We start from the raw sequence: 20486 nt of genomic DNA, 5'->3' as shown, positions 1-20486 counted from the left end.
TCCCTTCTGTACCCCCCAGGTGAGATTTCTGCAGGAATTTCACAGGGTTTTGGTGAGAATGGTCAGGCAGGGGTCAGAGCTGGTGCCAAGGAGGGGACAGGAATGTTGCAAAGAGCACATGGGAGGATCACCCTGTGTGGTGGTCACAGGGCAGAGAATCCATTCCGCCATAGGTGGAGCCATTGGAGCGGATGAACCATAATGCACATTACCCTTGCATTCTGTTAATTTAAAAAAAAATAGTTTCCCCTGATTTATTTTTTTTTTTTTGGTAGAAATGAACCTTAGAATGTTTTCATAACTGTTTCCTGCATTTTCCAACATGAAAAAGAGTTTATTAGTGAACCATAGGATAATCCAAATTTCTTCAAAGCAATTGGTTGATAATTCAGGGATAATTTCCTATATATAAAGCAATTAAATAACGTCACATTTACTACAATGGTATCTTATTTTTCATACTGTTTTCTAATAAGTTTTTAACATTCTGAGCATCTGGTTTTATTAGTTTCCGTTTGGAAGATAATTAATATTTGAATTCACATCTTTTGTTGAAACAGTACACAAAAGGTAAAATTATGTTCAGTCAGCTTTTATTTGAAAAGCACAAAATCTTTTATCATATTAAAAATCCTTTAAAATAATACATTTGAAAGTGAATTGTGTATGACAGAAGTCAATAAAAATTAATAAGAATCTCAGCATTTTAATAATTTGGGTTGCACTACTTATTGAAATGTATACAGCTTCTGTTTTGATACGGTTATTCATTTTCTCTTTATATGTCTTTATATTTTTATAGGTTGGCCTTTCCCCTTGTCTAAGGTTTTTAGCAGAATTTAGGTGTGTTTGGTTCTTACATGTATGCTAAATTTCCACATTTTTATTATTACTGGCACTACCTTGAGCATTAATATATTGACTGTGTACTCTATGTTATATAGCAAACACTGTATGCTACATAGTATAATTTTTTACCAATGAGAACATATTCTGTCTCTAATAATATCGGAACAGAATAATTGATTTAATTATCACACTCTCTTTTAAAGTTTATTAGTGAAATCTAACCATTTATTTTCATAAATAAAAATCTTAATATATATTAGAATATGGTTATTGGGGAAAAAAAGCCAGCATATTGCCATGAATTATCATCTGGAGAAATGATTTTGCTTTATATATTATTTAATTCTTATTTAGTCTTACTCATTGAAATGCTAAGAAGATCTAGGCAAACAAGCATGTAACAAAAAAGAAAACATTATAAATTGTAAATAGTGCAGCACATCACTGAAGATAAACACTTTGTGAACATTCCCTAGGCTGATAATGCCCATATATACCATTTGGCAATTACACAACTAAATGTCAACACAAGCCTGCAAATAGTCACTGAGAAAGAATAAAGGTCTGCACTGCCGTGTCATTAGGGTTTACTTGTTGCTGTTTTAAGACAATTCAATTTGCTCTCAAGAAATACAGGGACTTTAAACCACAGGAACCTTAAAGTAAAATCCAGGTTATTTAATTTGCCAAAAGTTTCAAATGTAGTCCTTCTCTTGAAATGAAGCAAAGATTTTCAGTGGGAAAGGATTCAGAAATTACTCTTAATGTGTAGCACTAAATTCTGCAGCAATTAGAAAATTAGGCAAATAGTCTCTCCTTTGTGGTTATATCTCTTATCTAATCCTGTATTCACAATATATATATGTTCTTTACTTCATTGGGACATTCCACAGTGAATAGAATTCAGAAAATAATAAATTATTTTGATAAGGAAAATCCTAAATTAAAAATTACTTGGCTACAGATTCAGAATTTTTCACTGCATAAATACATGAAAACAAACTTGAGAAAATCAATTCACACTGGTTGACGAGGCATATTTGTTCATAATTTTTAGAAATCCACACTTCTGTGTGGATTAAAAAAGAATACAACTATGAAAGGGTCTCAGGTTTTTTGAGTCACAAACCAGAGAACAATAATAACATATGCTCATATTAATTTTCACTTTTAATTTTTGCTTTGCTTATTGAGCTGATGAAATTGTAATTAATTTATTAATTTATTTTCCATTTTAAACTGCAACTGTACCATAAACACCCTTGACCACGAAAACAATTTAAATGCTTAAAAAATACTAAGGTTAATCTTTCAATTTGCATTCCAGGAAAAATAATTGTTCAGCCATTAGCTATAGCAGAAAGTTAATATAACTGCCAGGAATTATTAGAAGAAAAATGTCTGTTCCACACTAAGAGCAAATAAATAAATAAATGTAGCCAATTCAGAGTAAATTAAAACGTATTGACCTCATTTCCAAGTGACTGTAAAAATTGCATGAAGACCTACTGGCATAAATTATTTATTTCCTATGTCAGCAGAGAAACAGGAATGAGTAGCTGGTGACCAAATTTCCCCTGATGATTATTTTTTCTCCTGGCTCTTCACTGAACTGGAAAAAGTTAACAGTATTGCATTATCAACATCAGATTTAGGATGCTGGATTTTTAATGAGCTGGATGTCTCCAGAAGAGAAAATTGCTCATAAAGAACAGCAATGCAGGACCAGTGGAGAAAGGAAAAGCCTGGCTTCTGCCTTCTGCTTTCAGTAGCACAATGATAATTAGAGAAAACATTATTGTGAATACAGACGTGTCTTTAATACCAATTGGAAAACACAGTTGATCCATTCAACCTGCAGAACTTAATCTGAAAGCAAATGCCCTGAAGCAGACAAGTAAGTTCCTAACTTCCATGAGGCCATTTAGGATTCTGAAGAGCTCCACCCTTACGACATACTGGCAAAAATTTCAAAAATCACAAGTCAGAGCTGAACACTAAGCCCAGTTAAATGCCAGTATCCATTTGTGGTTATTTTTTCTGACAATATTCTTCTGATTGTTTCCTCAGCCTCAAGATTGTGCTGAATTCTCATACTCATTCTTTTATCCATGATCTCAATTTATGGTATAGCTGGGACCTAGAAGAAAATTTTAAAAATGCCAAACACCACATTGAGGACTGGGGAGATAATTATTCATATTCTCATGCAGCTAAAAATTCTGTAGGAGCTGCAGCAGGCCTAAGACAAGAAGGTTTAGAGAGGAAGCCATATGAGCAGTGAGTGAAGTCACTTGCCTTGTTCAGCCTGGAGAGAAAACTGAGGGGAGAGCTCAGCTCAGTCTGCAGCTTCCTCATGAGGGCAAGAGGAGGGGCAGCACCATCCTCTTCTCTCTGGAGACCATGACAGGACCCAGGGGTGCAGCACAGATCTACAGGGGTGCTATTGCCTGGATATATAACCTGGCAAAAGTTCTTTCACCCAGAGTATGGGTGAGTACTGGAACAGGCTCCCCAGGGAAGTGGTCACAGCACCAACCTGACAGAGCCCAAAAAGAGTTTAACAGTGCTCTCAGGCACGTGGTGGGATCCTTGGGTTGTCCCCTGTAGTGCCAGGAGATGGACTTGATGAACCTTGTGAGTTCCTTCCAACTCAGTGTACTCTATGAATCTCTGATTTGCATTCCTCTCCTTAGTCCTCCTCAAGTGCTCTGCTGCTCCCAGGACAAATATCCTCTGCCAAACCTTCAAGCTTCATGCACAGTAAAACACTGAATTGGCTTGATTTTGTTGTCACTCACTTTCTTCACCACAGTTTTTGACTTCAGAGAAAAGTTCATTGATCTGAGACAGCTTTGGAGTGGTGCTGCAGGGCAACAATTTGCCAGCACGCTCACATTAGAGGGTGCCTGCTCTTGCATGCTGGAAGGGATGCATTTTCAAACAGCTGCATGTGATTTACTCTGGATTGCTAATTGTAATGCCTGCAGTCACTAATCCTTGACTTTAAAACCAAAAAGCACAGATTAGTTGTGTTCGTATTTCTCAGTGATCTCTCTGAAAGTGACTGGTTGCAGACTAAGCAGCACCTGGCCTTGGGTCTCCTCTGTACTCCAGGCAATGTCCAGAAGTCATAACACGTGCTGATGTGCATGTTCACACTATTTTGCATTATTAGGGTTCTAAGTGCAACAATATGGGAGGGTTGTGTTGCAGTCTTGTAAAGGATTGATATTTTATACCAGAACTCTGAAGATGTGAGCTGTGTGCTGTGAGGAAAGGAAGAAAGTGTGGGAAAGTGCTTGTGGACATAAAAACTGCTGCAATGACATGGAGGATTGCTGAGGACAGGGAGGAAAGAGAGAAAAACTACCTTTCATCTTCTGTTTATTGGCACAAGCCCCTGAAACAAGCTATTTATAGGATGCAAGTTTTGTTTTAGATGGAATTGAGTTATTCACCAGAAGAGACTCGCATTTATGCAACCTGGAGGATGAGAACTGTGAGCTAAGCTCTCTGGCAGGGTAAACATATCTTTCATTTCAGCAATACTGACACCCTTCGAGTTGGGTTTATATAAAGGTTATCTTATTTTTATTTCACTTACATGAAATGAAAACAACAGGGAAAAGACAGAGAAGATGCAGTCCTTTATTCTGCCACTTGCAAAACAATTGCTGGCAGAGCCTTAGCTGTAGTAAAGTGCCAATCTATCTGGCTTAGCACATGATGTATTCAGTACCCTAGAGCTTAATCTAATATTCTTAATACTAAATTAACTTAGAATGTGAAATTAAAAGAGAAAATATGCAGTTATAGTGATAGAAAACAGATCTTAATGATTTCATAGTTCTGGCCTAAAAGTAATCAGTGTAAACCTTAAAAAATCTAATATTGTTGAGACTAGGGAATAATTTTAAAGGAAATTATTAATATTTGAATTGTTATTTAATTTTCACTCCTGAAAACATCTGTCTGTCTGAATATGGCAGTGCAAAAGACCAATATTACGCTGAGCATGCCTACCGTAAATTGATGGTAGGAAATGGGTGTGATTTCATTGTGGGAAACATGGAACTGCATCATGACTGTTGGGGCTGATTGCATGTTTTGAGAGGAATAAAGATGCAAGAGAATATGAAATCCTTGGCACACCTAAATGCACATTTCCTAGTGTCATGTCACATCCAGCTGTATATCTGTCACCAGAATGCTGGGAAGAAAAAATTTCTCCAAGACTGTAATTTCAGTATTAGAAAACAGGTATTATTTTATGTCATTTCAGTGTGTGAGGGGAATTGCTCCTCCTATCGTACACATGTATGGAAAGTTCAAAAGCTGTCATTTATCTATACAGACCATACAAATTATTCTAAATTCCCAGAATTGTCCTCCCCCTTCCCAGAAATCAATTGTGTGTGCAAATATATACACTTTATACGTGGACCCACACACACAATTTGGGAAAAAGTTTCAAGAGGGTGTGTGATGGTAACTTGGAGAATAGCCCCACTTCACTTTATCCTTTCACAGTCCCAAGACACCTGAGAACATGACTCAAGAGATGGCTGATGTCTTGCTGTCTTGGTTGAGCAAATGTCTCCTTAGCAACAAAACATTTTTAAGGTTTGTGAATCTTTAAACAATGGGTCTCAGTTTCTCTTGTCACATTGAGGTGTTGCAAGCAATATGCCTTTTGGGCATTTGTGTCATATCTTCTACTCTGCTTTCATGAGAACCTACCTGGAGTCCTGTGTCCAGGTCTGGAGTCCTCAGCAGAGAAAAGACATGGACCTGCTGGAGATGGCTCAGAGGAGGACCATGAAATTATCAGACAGATGAAAAACCTCTCCTGTGAAGACAGACTGAGAGAATTGGGGTTGTTCAGGCTGGAGAATGCTCCAGGAAGACCTTGTTGCAAACTTTCAACACTTAAAGAGAGCTTAAAAGAAAGATGGGGACAGACTCCTTTTTGGGTCTGTAGTGATAGGACAAAGGGTAATGATTTCAAACCAAAAGAGGTATATTTAGACTAGATATAAGAGAGTTTTACAAAATGGGTGAGACAGTGGATCAGGTTATCCATAGCAGTTGTAGATCCCCCCAACCCTGTAAACATTAAAGGTCAATTTAGGCAGAGCTTTGAGCAACCTGATCCAGTAGAAGATATTCCTGATTATTGCAGGGCATTTGGACTAGGTGACTGTTGCAGACATCTTTTAGGAAAAATCCTTTCCTTAGGATTTTTCCTCCTGAGAAGCTGAGGCCGCAGGAACAAAATGTAAACATTGATTATCTGGTGCTGTGGAATGCAACAGGTGGATCTGTGATTGGCCCATGTTGGTTTGTTTATAATTAATGGCCAATCACAGTCAGCTGGCTCAGACTCTTTGTCTGAGACAGAAGCTTTGTTATCATTCTTTCTTTGCTATTCTTAGCTTAGCTAGCCTTCTGATGAAACCTTTTATTCTTTTAGTATAGTTTTAACGTAATATATATCATAAAATAATAAATCAAGCCTTCTGAAACATGGAGTCAGATCCTCATCCAAGAACCCCTGTGAACACTGTCACAGGTGACCTTCAAAGATCTATTCCCAAACCATTCATTTCCCTCAATGGGATTTTGATTTCATTATGGATCAAACAATATGGAACCTTGCCCATTTTCTTAATGTAGGAAAGTAGGAGAAGAGGTTCCAACACACAAAGGTACAGCAAAGTTCTTTGAAGATCTGGGAGTTGAGGCTTCCTCAGAGAAACATCCTAGAAACTCATGAGTTTTGTGAGCTCATTTGAAGAAAAATGGTCAATATAGTGGTCTGTCAGTGTCACAACATACACTGAAGAGCTGAGAAATCAAAGCAGAGCAAATATGAAGTTTTTAATTTAAATATTACCTGTTGCACAGTTTAAAAGTCAGAAAGCTCTAAAACTGTGGCAAGATTCCTACCTAAATCATTTGGAATATGAAGAAAACTCACCTTAAGGTTGCTGAGCCTCAAGTCACATAAGAGCCCTGAAAAAGTTTATAGCTGCTTCCTCTGACTGGAGATTTGGCTCCAGACTGAAATCTAAGTCAGTTCCATGTGATACAAGTGATACAAGATCAATCTCCATTGCTAAACATAAAGCATTACATCAAGTGGGTTCAAATTTAATTACAGCTTCCCAAGACTTATAATAAACACTGTGATTAACAAGATGCTCAATGTAACCACACCACAGCAATTGTTGTTCTATTCAATCCAAAAGTGAGAGATCAGATTATCTTCTTCATGTATTTCAAAGTTTTAAGAGATGGAAAATAAATACCTCTGTGTTTCTTATCTACTTACAATATTTCTCTACTTTCTGACAACAAATTCAGTTTTCTTTGAATACTGACTTTAAACCAGATCTTTTATAAGACATTTTATGTATGATTAGAAGAAAATTTCTGGGATTCAGTTATTTACTAGAATCAAAATAACAAAAAGCCTCAGATTGCCCAGATTTCTTGCTAAAACCCTGTGTTTGAGTGCAGCTAAAACACATCATGTTCCTTTCTATTTCATCCAAATAATGATGAATGCAGTCAGTAGCACATGTCCACTTCAGCCCCTAAATTACTTATTTATTAAAGTTACAGCAGTTTGCATAGATGTATTTTTTCGTTAATAATGAGATCAAAGAACTGTTTAAAACACAAAGAGACCAAGCCTTATTTGTACAAAATAAAGAAAACAGTATGTTCTGTTTTCCTCAGATTTTTAAAAACATTTTAATTTTCTGTATTAATACAAGTTGTTACAGTAAAACCAAATGCTCAATTTAAAGGAAACTTATCAGTTAAAACAAGTGACATAAGTGCTTTGCATTCTCAAATCTGCTATTTTAAATAGCATTTATTCCTTACATTAGTAGATGACTATATAAGCAAAGAACCCAAACAATTTAAAAAGGGAAAAAATATTCTAAAATAGAACACTAAAACAGGAAACTGTGGAATGTATTTTATGAGAAGTAAATACTGAAAAATTTAAAGTCAGCTGACATGCCCCTGAGAAACTGACCTAGAGATGAATTTACAGGCTTCATTGACTTGCCAAGCCTGTGGGATGAGTGAGTCACAAAATCACCTTAATATAGAGAGTGAATCACATAAAGCCACTGCCTGGTGTGGGGACCCAGTGAGCTGACTATGTCTGGCAGTAAAATCAGACTTTCTCTTTGTGAATAATGATTATGTGGAGAATATTCTGTGTCAACAAGGCATGAACACCACTCATGCAGAGAAAAATGTTAGTGAACTCTCCTGCCAGTCACCTACCAGGAGTAGACTAGGTGGATTCCCACCAGCTACAACAGATAGTTTTACATGTCTTGTCCAAAGACACAAGTTCTAGATGAAAAAACACCTTCTGAGACAAAATGGGAGTGAATGAAGAAAGAAGAGGAGATAGTGTGTTGCATGAACTACTTTGATAAGTGTCTTCTGTTTAAAACTCCAAATAAAATCCTGCCACTTAGTTGTGTCTTGATCAAATGAAACAGTAAATATTATTGGGTCATCAGTTAATATCTGGTGGAGTGTCAGTGCCCCTTTAGTATCGTCTAGTACCTCCAAAAAAAGAACTGCCTTTGGCTGGTTAAAGAATTACTTTAAAGAATAAAATTGATTCAAGAACTTGCCAGAAAGCCGCTGCATTTTAATGTGCTTTCAGTTTCCTCCTTATGCCCCCAGTCACTCTTGTTTGTTTCCATAGTTCTCAAGGATTCTATGATGAGATATTATAATCCAGAATCAAAGTGCTGTCAAAGCAATTCTGATATGAAATGTTTGCACACACCAGTTAAGAATTATCTTTTTATATCAGAATTATCAGTTAAGCCACTGGGTCACAGCTATAGTGAACTCACTCACACCAGAATCAGCACTTCCATTATTTGAGGGATGATCTGAGACCCTTTACTGATGGAAGTGAGCTATAAGGAGAAGGGAAAAAGCATAAATAAAGAAATAATACTGTGTTTTGAAATACAATTACCTGACAATTGGATCATTAGCATGGTTTGGTGGGTGTGGTACTTGGTCAAAGGTTGGACTTGATGATCTTGGAGATCTTTTCCAATCTTAATGATTCTATGAATCTATTATAACAGTAAATAGTTGATTTATGCAACTAAACTACGGTTTTTGTGAAAGTTTGAAATGTTCACCCTAAGGGAAGGAAAGGAAGAGAAGGTTAGAACATCGCAGTGGTTTCACTCTGTGTTTGCAAAGGTGAGGAGCCACGTGGATTTGTGGCATCTGACCAAACACAAATGGGTGGAGGTAAAAAGGGGGGCTGAAGTGTTTCAATGCCAAATCCAGAAATAAACTGCCACTATATCAAATGCTTAAATAAAATCCTCAAGAGGAGGAGGTGTATTGTGTATCTAAACAGCAAATGCACTGCTAAAAAAGAAAAATAAAGAGATAGAGAAGCAAAGAGTTCTGTCTGTCTCAGTGATAGAACTAAAAAAATCCCTTATAAAAATAGTATATTTATTGAAAAGTAAAATTCTGATCTCACAAGACTCACTTAGGGGCTTTGGAGAGGGGAAATAGTATCTATGGCTTGATTCATGAATGTGAGGGAAGAAATCTCACATTTCTCTCTGCTGCCTTAGGCACAGCACTCACACTGCAAGTGGGAACAATGCCTGGAAAAGTTTCACCACTTTATTTTGCCTTCACTAAGTAATGGATTAAATGCTGCTGGCTTTCAGTTTCTCCTGTGGACACTGCTCGAGATTGTTTATATAAGTAATTAAAACTGTTCCAGGGCCAGGGCAGGGACTGGGTTATGTTTTAAGAAAAGGATATTTTTGCATGTTTTTAAGCCAAGCTTCATCCCATGCTACACTTGCTCTAAATAGTACCAGAGAAGTCTCTGGACATTCACATGTGATTTAAATTAAGTTAATGTGTTTGTATGATCCCATATTCCCAGGGACACCAACTGAAACAGGGAATGAGACTTAAGAAAAAATTACTTTTACTGTGAGAGTGCACAAGCACTCAAGACACATGGGCAAAGAGATTTCATTGTCCCTATTATTAGAATTATTAAAAACATGATTGGACACTGTCCTGAGCTGCCTGCTCTAGCTGATTTTGCCTTGGATAAAGGAGATGGTATTTCATAACTTCTACAGAATCATAGAATGAAAAGTGGTTTGGTTTGGAAGGGACCTTAAAGATGATCTGGTTCCAATCCCCTGTAGAGGCACCTTCCACTAAACCAGGTTGTTCCAAGCCCCACCCAATTCAGTTTTGAACACTTCCAGGGATGCAGGATCCACAACTTCTCTGGAAAACCTGCTCCAGTGCCTGATTGTTGCATGCTTTGCAAACAAGCAACTTTCCAGTCCAACCCTTTCCTTATGCAAATTTGTCACCTGGTGTGGATGAAGAATAATTCTGTGTTTTCCCTTAGTTTATGCAAGTAAACATGATTGTTCACAAAAAAAGATTAAAAAGAAAGAGACAATTAAATGACAGCCACAACAATTATTCCTCTAGGACCTTAAAAAATGTATAATCATTTAATTTGAAGCAGCAGCACCAATAAAAAAAAAAAGATATTTTTTTACTCTGGCAGCTGTGAGGTTGAATTATTAGATGAGTAACTGGATGAGATGAACTGAGAATGGTCAAACCCAATAAACAGCCATTGTAAAGACAAATATGAGATGAAGTGCTGCTGCTGTCAGCACTTGGAGATGCATGGAATTATTAACAATATTTTAGTGGGACAGGTCATATCTCAACAAGTTAAATCAATAGCAGCACCAAAATCACTGCTGAGCCTAATTTGTAATGGAAGACTGGCACACCTGACCTTGGCCCTTTCTAACAAGCATGCCATCATTAACAGAATACCTAATAAAGGATAAAAGCATTATTTCAGACAGCCTTAGAAACTGGCTTACAAATTAAACCTCATCATGTAAATTCACTGATTGGAGACAAAAAATTATCAAATGTTGTTGGCTTTTTTTATTCTGTTACCACCAATACTGCACAGATGTTGAGCTGTGGGTAAACCACAATACCTATAAATTAGGTGAAATTAATCAGGGCTATATTGTATCCCCATTATTTCTGCAGGACTGAAGCTGCTGTGTGCACTAGAAGGGTGAAGTTGTTTTGCTCAATCCCTGTCACTACCCACTCAGATTCAGGAGCTATGTAACACTATTACCTCACCCAAAAAGTGTTTTCCTTGATTGTTTGTTTGGGATTTTATTTGTTGATTTTGCTTGTGTGGGATTTTTATTTGTTTTATTTTAAATTCCCTTACAGGAGCTATATTATTGATTAATTTCAAGCCATAGTTTGCTGATACTAGAGTAAAACACTACATATGTATGCATGATGGACAACATTCTTCCAGGAAAATCTACAGCATCTGCATCATACAACTTCTTAAAAAAAAAGAAAAGGAAAGAAAAGAAAAAAGAAAAAAAATTAAAAAGAGAGCAGTTCAATTTATAAAAGCATTTTGTAAAATAATCACAAACTTTATCATTAAAGTCTCATTTCTTATCATTTTAACAAAAGCTATGAAAACTATATTAATCCTTATCTATTTTACACTGTTATGTGTCATTGCATCTCTGGTCATCTCTGTGTAAAATTAGAGGTAATTGCAAAGTTCATATAAATGCTTAGAAATGTTTTATGGCATAGTAGGTTTTTTTGTGGCAGGAACTGTACAAGACGGAACCTTATGGAAGGAGAAGATATCACTTTTCATTAGATTAAAATGTAGATTTATATTTCCCTTCCCTTCCCTTCCCTTCCCTTCCCTTCCCTTCCCTTCCCTTCCCTTCCCTTCCCTTCCCTTCCCTTCCCTTCCCTTCCCTTCCCTTCCCTTCCCTTCCCTTCCCTTCCCTTCCCTTCCCTTCTTTCTTCCCTGTTTCAGGAAAGTTACACTTTCTTTCTTAAATGAAAGTCTAAAATTGAATTTAGAAATAAATATGTATATGTGAAGCATGTGAAAGACACCAGCTGGTCATAAAATACTTAAGGCTGGCAAAAACATCCAAGATCAGGTCAAATCTTGGATGGAGGTCAAAAATATCCTTGAGGCTTTTCCAATTGGAGGGATCAAGACCACCAAAGAGACCCAAAGCTCTTCAGAGCTCCTTTTCCAGAAAGGTCTGGAAGAATGGGCTGTATCTGTATGTGATCCATAAAAATGTACCTCCACAAAGCCCAGGTGGTGACCCAGGATCCTGTGTAGCCCATCACCTGGATCCACATGAGCTGGGATTGTTGGTCTTCCCTCCTTTCTTTCTCTCTCCCTCTCTTTAATCCCTCTCTATTCTCTTTCACCCTACCCCTCATTTAAAATCCACTACAGTGTGTTAATACTGTAAGATCAGGGACTAACTTATCCCAATTTCTTTGGCATATGTGTAGTTTACTACTAAAATTTTGTAAGTTTTTGTGGACCCCCTGACTGCTGCCATGCCCTTTCCATCATGGGCAGATATTAATCATGTGTGCTCCCTTCTCCTTCAGAGTGGGACACCACAGTGTCCCCTGGCATAAATTGGTTCACAGAGGTGCTCTTCAAAGATATAAACTCAGTAGTTATCCACCTTGAACTCTCACAATTGCCTTCCAATTCTGGTAATTTTGATTCTTCTCTAACTGCTCCTATCTTGTTATATTGCTTCCTGCCCCAAGCGTATACAATTAAGACCTACCAAGCAAAAAAAGACAATAGTAATTTTTAAAATTTTTCCTACTCTCATTCCTGTGGAATCATTTCATCCAGGGAGAGGGCTCATTGTGATTAACAGATCTCTGGAGGCAGTGAAGTGACCTGTTGGAAACTGGAAGCAGAATATCAAAATGCAGACACAGATAAGATGAGGAGTTATCAATAGGAAGGAAGGACTTTCCCTGTCACAGAACACAGGTTTTCCTGTTGCTTACCAGCTGTTCCTTGTGACAGCTCACTCTCTAGAGACTTGGACAAAATACTGGAGAAAATGATTATTCCTCAAGGCAACACACCAGCGGATTATTAAGCGTCCCATGGGTTAAACCACTTAAGATAGAAGTATGTTGACTACGATGCTTTTTTCCTCTGAGGTGTTTTCTGGAGCTGGACAGGTTTTATTAGATGTTTCAGTGATATGGAGAGGATTTAGGCACATTAAATTTCTCCCCATTGAGCACCTGCAGGCAGCACATGACTGGAGTACATGATTTCAGCTTTTATCTCGAGCTCAGAGCCTGTGAATGGGAACTACCACCCTCTCACTGCAAATTTTCTTTAGGGCATTTACTGGCCTGCATGCCTTGATGGTGTCTCTTTAAATAAAAGAATTTATTAAAAGTGGATGCAAGGAAAACAAAACAAGTTTTATTAGGACGCAACACTGTGCTGCAAGACCAGCAGTAAAAGGGGCTTAATGAGCTGATGAAACTCAAGGGATAAATTTATCAATGATCTCTGACTGGGGAACAGCAAAAAAGTGATACAGGGACTGAAACGCTTTTTCATGATGAAAAAAAAGGAAATGGAGAAAACAAGGAAATTAGTGCATTCTAGTTATAACTCATCTAAAGCTAATTTTTGTGTTTTGGTCAGCTAAATAGCATTATACTCTTAAGCTTCATAGTTGTAGTATGGATTTATTGTAAAAAAGAAAATGTCTTCCATTTCAATAGGAACAAAATTTCTTGCTTATAACCACCTTTGTTTTATTTGGCAATTCTCTCCAGCTGTCTAGCAGCTTGCATACATGTGGCAATTAATAAAAAGATACTTGTTTTAATGCAGTCTTTTTCATGACCTGCTGCAGCTAAACAGAAAATACATTGTTCTTAAGTCTTTGACAGTGGAAATAAATTTAGTGCATAGCTTCATTTTTATCCTTATTTCTGAACTGTCTTTTCCTGGCAAAATTGCTATGAAATGCAGGTCTTATATGTGTCTAAATAAAAGGTGGATTTCTGACTTCATTTTATTTTTAATGGGCAAATGCAGCAATGAACTTCAAAGACTCAAAAGCAATTTTGTTTTCTGCTCTGGATATAACCAGAGCTTCAGACTGAATTTTTTCTTTCATAATTCAGCATAGCTGCAAAAAATGCAAATTTAGAAGCAAATACTTAATGAGCTAAAATGTCAGGATTTTTAAATCTTTTTTAGTTTTGTTTTCTTTTGTTTTCATTTAATGATTATTAAAGGAGTCTTGAGCACTATAGAATGTGCATAGGATAATAAAATAACTAATGAGTTGGGACTAAACCCCAGAAATATTTGAAAATTCTCACATCACTGTAAGCTGCAGCACAGACACCTGAGAGAGCTGAGGTGAGGGAAAGGCAATGATCATTTCCATCATCATTGCCAACCTCACCTCCATCTTGCAGTGGGGATAGGGCAGATCATGGTGCCATCAGGATGTTTGCACCTCATTAGCAACAGGTATCCACTGTACCCCCCTTCATACAGAATGGGTAACTTGGGTGGCACTGCTGCCTTCAAGACATCTTTCACCTGGCAAATACATCTATTTTTCCTTCAAAATTTAATGAAATCCTCCTGCCTTTTAGTTCAACAAGGCAGATGGGGAGCTGTTGTAAATTCATAAATCCTGAGGGTGCAGTCAACATAGATCCAGGAATGAGAAGCTTGGTGGCAGCTGAAGGAAGAAGGATCTTCTCTTGGTCACAGATCACTGTGAGATCTGTGGAACAGCTCAAGAGATAGCACAAAATTCCCCCCCCGGTACCACCTGCGCCTGAGTAGGGGTAGATGAAGAAAAGACTTCAAACAAGGGTTAGTAACTCTCTTGAGGTGGATTAGAGTGAAATTACACTGAATGACTGGTATGAGGCAGATTTATTTTCGAACAATGTAATTGCAGCAGAGAGGAAGGTAAGCAGGTAAGAAGGTAAGGCTGGTTTGGTTAGGTTTGTTTTTATTTTATATAAAGTATAAAAATGCAATGAAGAAAACATATAAAAGAAAAACTGAAAGAGAAAGAACAAGAGTATGTAGTGGAAAGGAAATGTATCACCACCTGAAGATCCAGAGATTGATTTTTGTAATTTTGATGTCCATGATTGAAGTAAAGGTCACAGTCTTAATTTGTTGGGGAAGAGTCCAGGAAACAAAGAGTTTGCCATGTTAATTCATGAAAATTAGCATGAGAACACCTAGATACATCCCCAGGGAGGGAATTCTTTGCGTCTAATGCAACACTATGAGTAATGTGCAGTCTTCTGATAGAGAATTGGGGAGCACTTTGGGATCCTTGGTGGTCTTGATCCTCCTCTATTGCTCCTGCCTGTTCCTTGACCCCATTTGTGCCATATGATGTGTCATGGACCTGAACAGGAAATTTGGCTCCAGAGAGGTCACGCCCTACCTCTGTACAGCCCCTCCATTTCAGTCATGCCCTTTTCTAGCTTGCCTCCTTGAATGGTCATCAGTTTTTAAGGCTTAAAATAAATTAACTTGTTACTGCCCAGGTTTCTAAAATTTCCTCCCCTCTCTCCTTCCCCTTCCCTTCCCCTTCCCTCTTACTTTTTTTCCCAAACTGAACCTGAAAACTGAGACTACTGATTTACTTACTGACATTTTGACCTTTTATTGTATTTCTGTGTATGTGATAAATACCTGTAGCACTGAAGGTATGATAATGCAAGATCTGGTAGATCTAAATAAATTCAATTTTTAATAATACACAGTGGCTTACACCAGTGACAGCTCTATTTTTATTTTTTTTTTTCTGTCAGGGATGTCTAAAGAAAATTTTGTGGCACACACCCATAAAATGCAATAGAGGTTTTAGAGAGCAATGTTATACAAATGATATTGTACCCAAAAGGAACTAGTACTGAAACACATCTTTGTAGGGAAAATACTTCTCAACTGCTTCCTGATCAAATTCGTGGGACTGTCAAATTGTTGGGAACTTATAATTTTCTCAGATGTTTCTTTTGTCACATTTAGCCAAAGTTGACAGAGTTTGACACAGGTGAGTTTATGAATAACCATAAAATTGACCCTGTGTATTTCTCTGCAGTGCAGAACATCCCCAGACCTCCTGTTTTAGCTGTTTGTGAATGTGCATCCCTTAGGAAATTGCAGCTGTCCAAACCAAAACTGAATTAAACACAAACAAAAAAAAATTCACAACATTTCATTTGTCTTGCCACTCTCGAGGACTTAGTAGTATTCATGGGAGAAGTGAATTTTGACATGTTACTTGAGGGCCAAAGGTATCTAACAAACCAGGGCTCCACACTGTTGTAAGAAAGGTCCTCAACACACACTTGAAACAAGATCAGGCTAGACCAGTAGGTAAGTGTTCATGACAATTCATCTTAAGGGGGCTTTGATGAGATGCTTCCCAAGGTTTGCCTTTCAAAATTCAGTGAATTATTCATGAACTCTACAGGTTGATTCCATCTCTATGAAAAATTGATGACCTCTTCATTCAGTTCTTTGCTACTGTCAGACTCCTCAGGGCTCAACAACTGTTTTATTAAAATGTCATTCCAACTACTGTGCACCATGGAATATAAACTTTGCTGGAGCTAGGAAATGAGTTAAATCACATTTTGATTTTCCCAGTATTATCAGTTATTATATCAATAAAATAGAGCTGTCATATCAGTATCAAAGGTCATATATAATTTTGCCACAATCTCTGAGTCAACTGCTAAAGGAAAACAAAATATAAACAGCTGAAGTTTAACATATGATTAAGTCTTCATTTCTCTATGATACAGAAATCAGAATGCTTTAATTATAGGAAGAAAATATTTAAAAGCATCTATTCCAATATGTTAACTAATGCACTTTTCCCAGGTATCATAGTTAGACAGAACTCTGTCTTATTTAATAAAAATTATCTCCCTTTCATGGCTGTTTTATGAAATGGATAAACACCAAAATATCCATTTAATACTTGCTTTTGAATGTGTAGCCAGAGTTTCTTACTGGAACACAATTTATTTGCCCAGATTATCTAAGAGAATCATCCCAGTGTGGAGTAAAGAAGGGAGGAGAAAATGGTATTTATGAAAAGTCTTATTTCAGACTAAGCTTTCTAATATTCAGAATATGATCTTGTCAGTTAGAAACCTCAGTTGTCCTATTTCCTCTCTATCTTTCCTGCCTCTGCAACATTCTCACAAGCTGTTGTCATTCTTGGTAAATAAAACTGGTGATTAAAGAGCCACACTCCAGCAACTGCTGGAACTTAAACCTCTCATTTGCATGAGAATAAAGCATGGGAAACAGAAGTTATCACATTCTCAATTCTACTCACTAGTGCAGGGTTGTGTGGGTTTTGTTTTTGATTTGGTTTTTTTGTGTGTTTTTTTTTTTTTAATTATATAAAGCAAATCATGTACAAGAAAGAAAAAGGATGAGGGCTTTAATTTTCTTCTGTAACAGCTTAGCAAATTCAGATTCTGGTTGGAGTGATAAGGGTTTCCTGTACGGGTTCCCTGCTGTAAGCGGAACAAAAGATTGTTCAGCATAGAGACCTATGAGACAACAAATCCACTGACACTCTGGGGAGAACTTATGGAGATAAAGACACGTTTCTATTTACTGGGAAAAATATTGTTTCAAAAGATCTCATTTCCAGATAAGATCACTTCTGTGGAGCACGAATATGAGAAAAATGCCTCAGGCACCAAAGCAGATTTGAGCTCAGAGTTTATTCTTCTAATTTGTGATCACATAGTACTCACACAACTTCTCCACACTCCAGCTTGCTGTTGCTCAAGTGCTCTGATTGAAATATTCCTCATTTCTCCATTACACTGCCAGTCTGAGAACTCTAGCCAGCCAACACTTCAATAGCCAGTGTGTAAAAAGGTGCTGGTCATCTTTTAGATTGGTCAGGTAGGCTTAGATCAGATAATAGGAAAGATTTTTTCACTGGAAGGGTTGACAGGCATTGGAACAGGCTGCCTGGGAAAGTGGTGGAAGGGTTCAAAAATATGGATATGGCCCTTGCAGACATAAGTGACCACGGTGGTAGTGCTGGGTTGGCAGTTGTACTTGACAATTTCAGAGAGGTTTTCTAACCTTTTCTGTTGATTCTAGATTCTATGACCCCAGCAATGCAACCTTCTTGGTCAATAGGTGTCTGAACTCCAAATCTAAAACCATGAGCTCCCCACACCACTGGATGAATTGTGACAGTCCCAGCACATAATCTTTGGAGATCAGGATCTGGGACCTGGGGTTTCTGTGAACTGAGTTGTGTCTCAGGTGTCTGTACTCATGCAACTATTCAGAGGCTGTGTGACACTGTGTCCTTGAGCCCCAAGCTGCAAAATCGTAACTGTTCATTTACTCTTCCTCAGCTAAATCAGTAAAAGTCCTTCAATTCATCTGCAATCAGTTATCCATGGATGATAAACCTTGGATTAAAAAAAAAAAAAAAAAAAAAAGTACTTTTCTATATATATTTTAAGTGATCTGCATAAACACCATGCTAACAGCAGAAATCAGGCTTGAAGGTATAATAAAGTTTTGCATGGACAAAGAGAAACCAAACACCATGATCCACAAAGGGATTTGGATTACTAGAACTAAATTTAACAGCCATGTCATTCAGCTGCTCCTCCAGCCCCACCTGAGGGTATTTCTTTTCCCCTACTGCATTCACACTGGGCGCTTTCAACACTTTTCAACAGAAAACTAAGAATTGATGGTCTAATGCTGCCTAGAGATGCCATTAGAGTGCATCTTTCAAATGCACAGCTACTGAATCAGATGTCATAAAATCAAAGAGAAAGGCAATATTTCAACTTCCTCTCTTTTCTTGACATTATTTTTATGTAACATCTTCATGGCTTGCTACAGACTTCTCATGTAGTGAAACACTGTTTTTCTCTGATACTTTTCCCGTTTCTGTACATGTGCATTTTACTGAACTCTAAATTAATTTTCCAAAGGCAGCTAGCACCATTTACAAGACCCCACAGACACAATTTGTCAGGAGACGAGTAATTCTGGGTTCATGAAGAAGTATCCAAAATCAGTTGGGGACTGCATAAAATATCCATGCTTAGCCAAATTCTATTAGCATCTGATAAACCAGAGTTGTCTTCTGTTCCCTTTAATTCAGAGTGATTGTTTTGCCACGAGCAGCACGATTACAGCATTCCTGTGTCCCAGCAGCCAGGTAGTGTTTGTATTAATATTAGGAAATACTGTAAAAAAGTTTGTCTTATTAGGTCTCATATTGCCTGCTGGCTTTGAGAGCTCTGAGACATCTCTGGACAGCAGTTGGAGGATCAAGTTGAACAGTGGAAGTTAATTCTGAGTCATTCAAGGCTTATTTCTGAGGAAAAAAAAAAAAAGAAAAAAAACCCAAAAACCAAAAAACCCCCACCTGTTTCTTGTAACTAGTTGATGTGAATAAGTAGAGTTTCACTGCATTCAGTAGGACTGCAATGATTTGCCTCTTTTGAGGACACAGGTTCTGTGTTATACTGAACTAAACCAACACAAAAAACCAGCAAAAAGCCAGACTTGTGGGGTTTGTTTCCATTTATTTTTGGATTGGATTTGTTTGTTTCTTTTATCCATTACAAATGCTAAAATTATTATAATTTCAGCAGCTCAGCATTAAGTATTCACCTACCAGAGAAATCACTGTCTGGTCAGTGACACACGAAACCTTCCAGAGCTTTAGGATGACAGATTGCTCCATAAACTATGCCAGAGATCAAGGAGTGGGCAGTGCATGCAAAATCCTGCCAGCTACTGAAATTTGGTGACATTTTCTCTTGTCTATCTATGTGGACATCATAAAAGGTCTCCAGGAAAGACACTTGGTGATTGACAGCAGGACTTCACATGTTGTGTACAGCACATGTATTGGATGACCTTCATCTGCTGTTGTATTAAAAGAGCAAAGTCATTATCTCCTTCAAAAGGCAGCAGTGATATATAAAATCTCATTTTGTACTGAGATGCCACAGAAGAGGTATCTTCTGTGCTGGTCCTTGGAGATGGGACTTGTCTTTTTTCTGCATGTTTTAAAGACTGCAAAGGCCATTGGGTAACAACACAATGCTTTAGAATCCAATAAGGATTCTCTCTTTTCTCTGCTAAAATTACAGGGTTTAGAAAAGCTGATATTTTCGTATAATTCCAATTTAAATTATGGGTGAATTAGCAGGGAAGGTTGTCAACAGGTATCACTTGTCAACAAACTCTAAATGCACCTTCAAAATTTAATAACAAAACTTCTAATTCCCTCTGACAAAGGTGGGTAAGGGTACAGAACTGTAAAACAACAAAAATATTTGCATATACTGTAAGTGCAACTGTATCCTTGAGACATGGTATACAGAATTTTACACAGATGCAGACACACATCTGTTCACACATGTGTGTATGGCCTTTTTGAAGATATAATTCCCCATTTCTCTGCTGTGCTGCTGTCCAAGGTTAGGTTCAGCAAACTTCTGGCAGGAGCATCTCTGTGCTTGTCCTTGAAGTTCCAGCACAGCCCTGATGCATTTTTTGTGCTGTCTGGTCTCCCTCACTGGAAAGATCTCTGCCCCTTGTCTTTAAGCTTTCCCTGAATAATCTGTTTAAT

Source organism: Ammospiza nelsoni, chromosome 1, assembly GCF_027579445.1.
Source record: "Ammospiza nelsoni isolate bAmmNel1 chromosome 1, bAmmNel1.pri, whole genome shotgun sequence".
In the NCBI taxonomy this organism is placed as follows: Eukaryota; Metazoa; Chordata; class Aves; order Passeriformes; family Passerellidae; genus Ammospiza; species Ammospiza nelsoni.
This window is presented reverse-complemented; position numbering follows the sequence as displayed.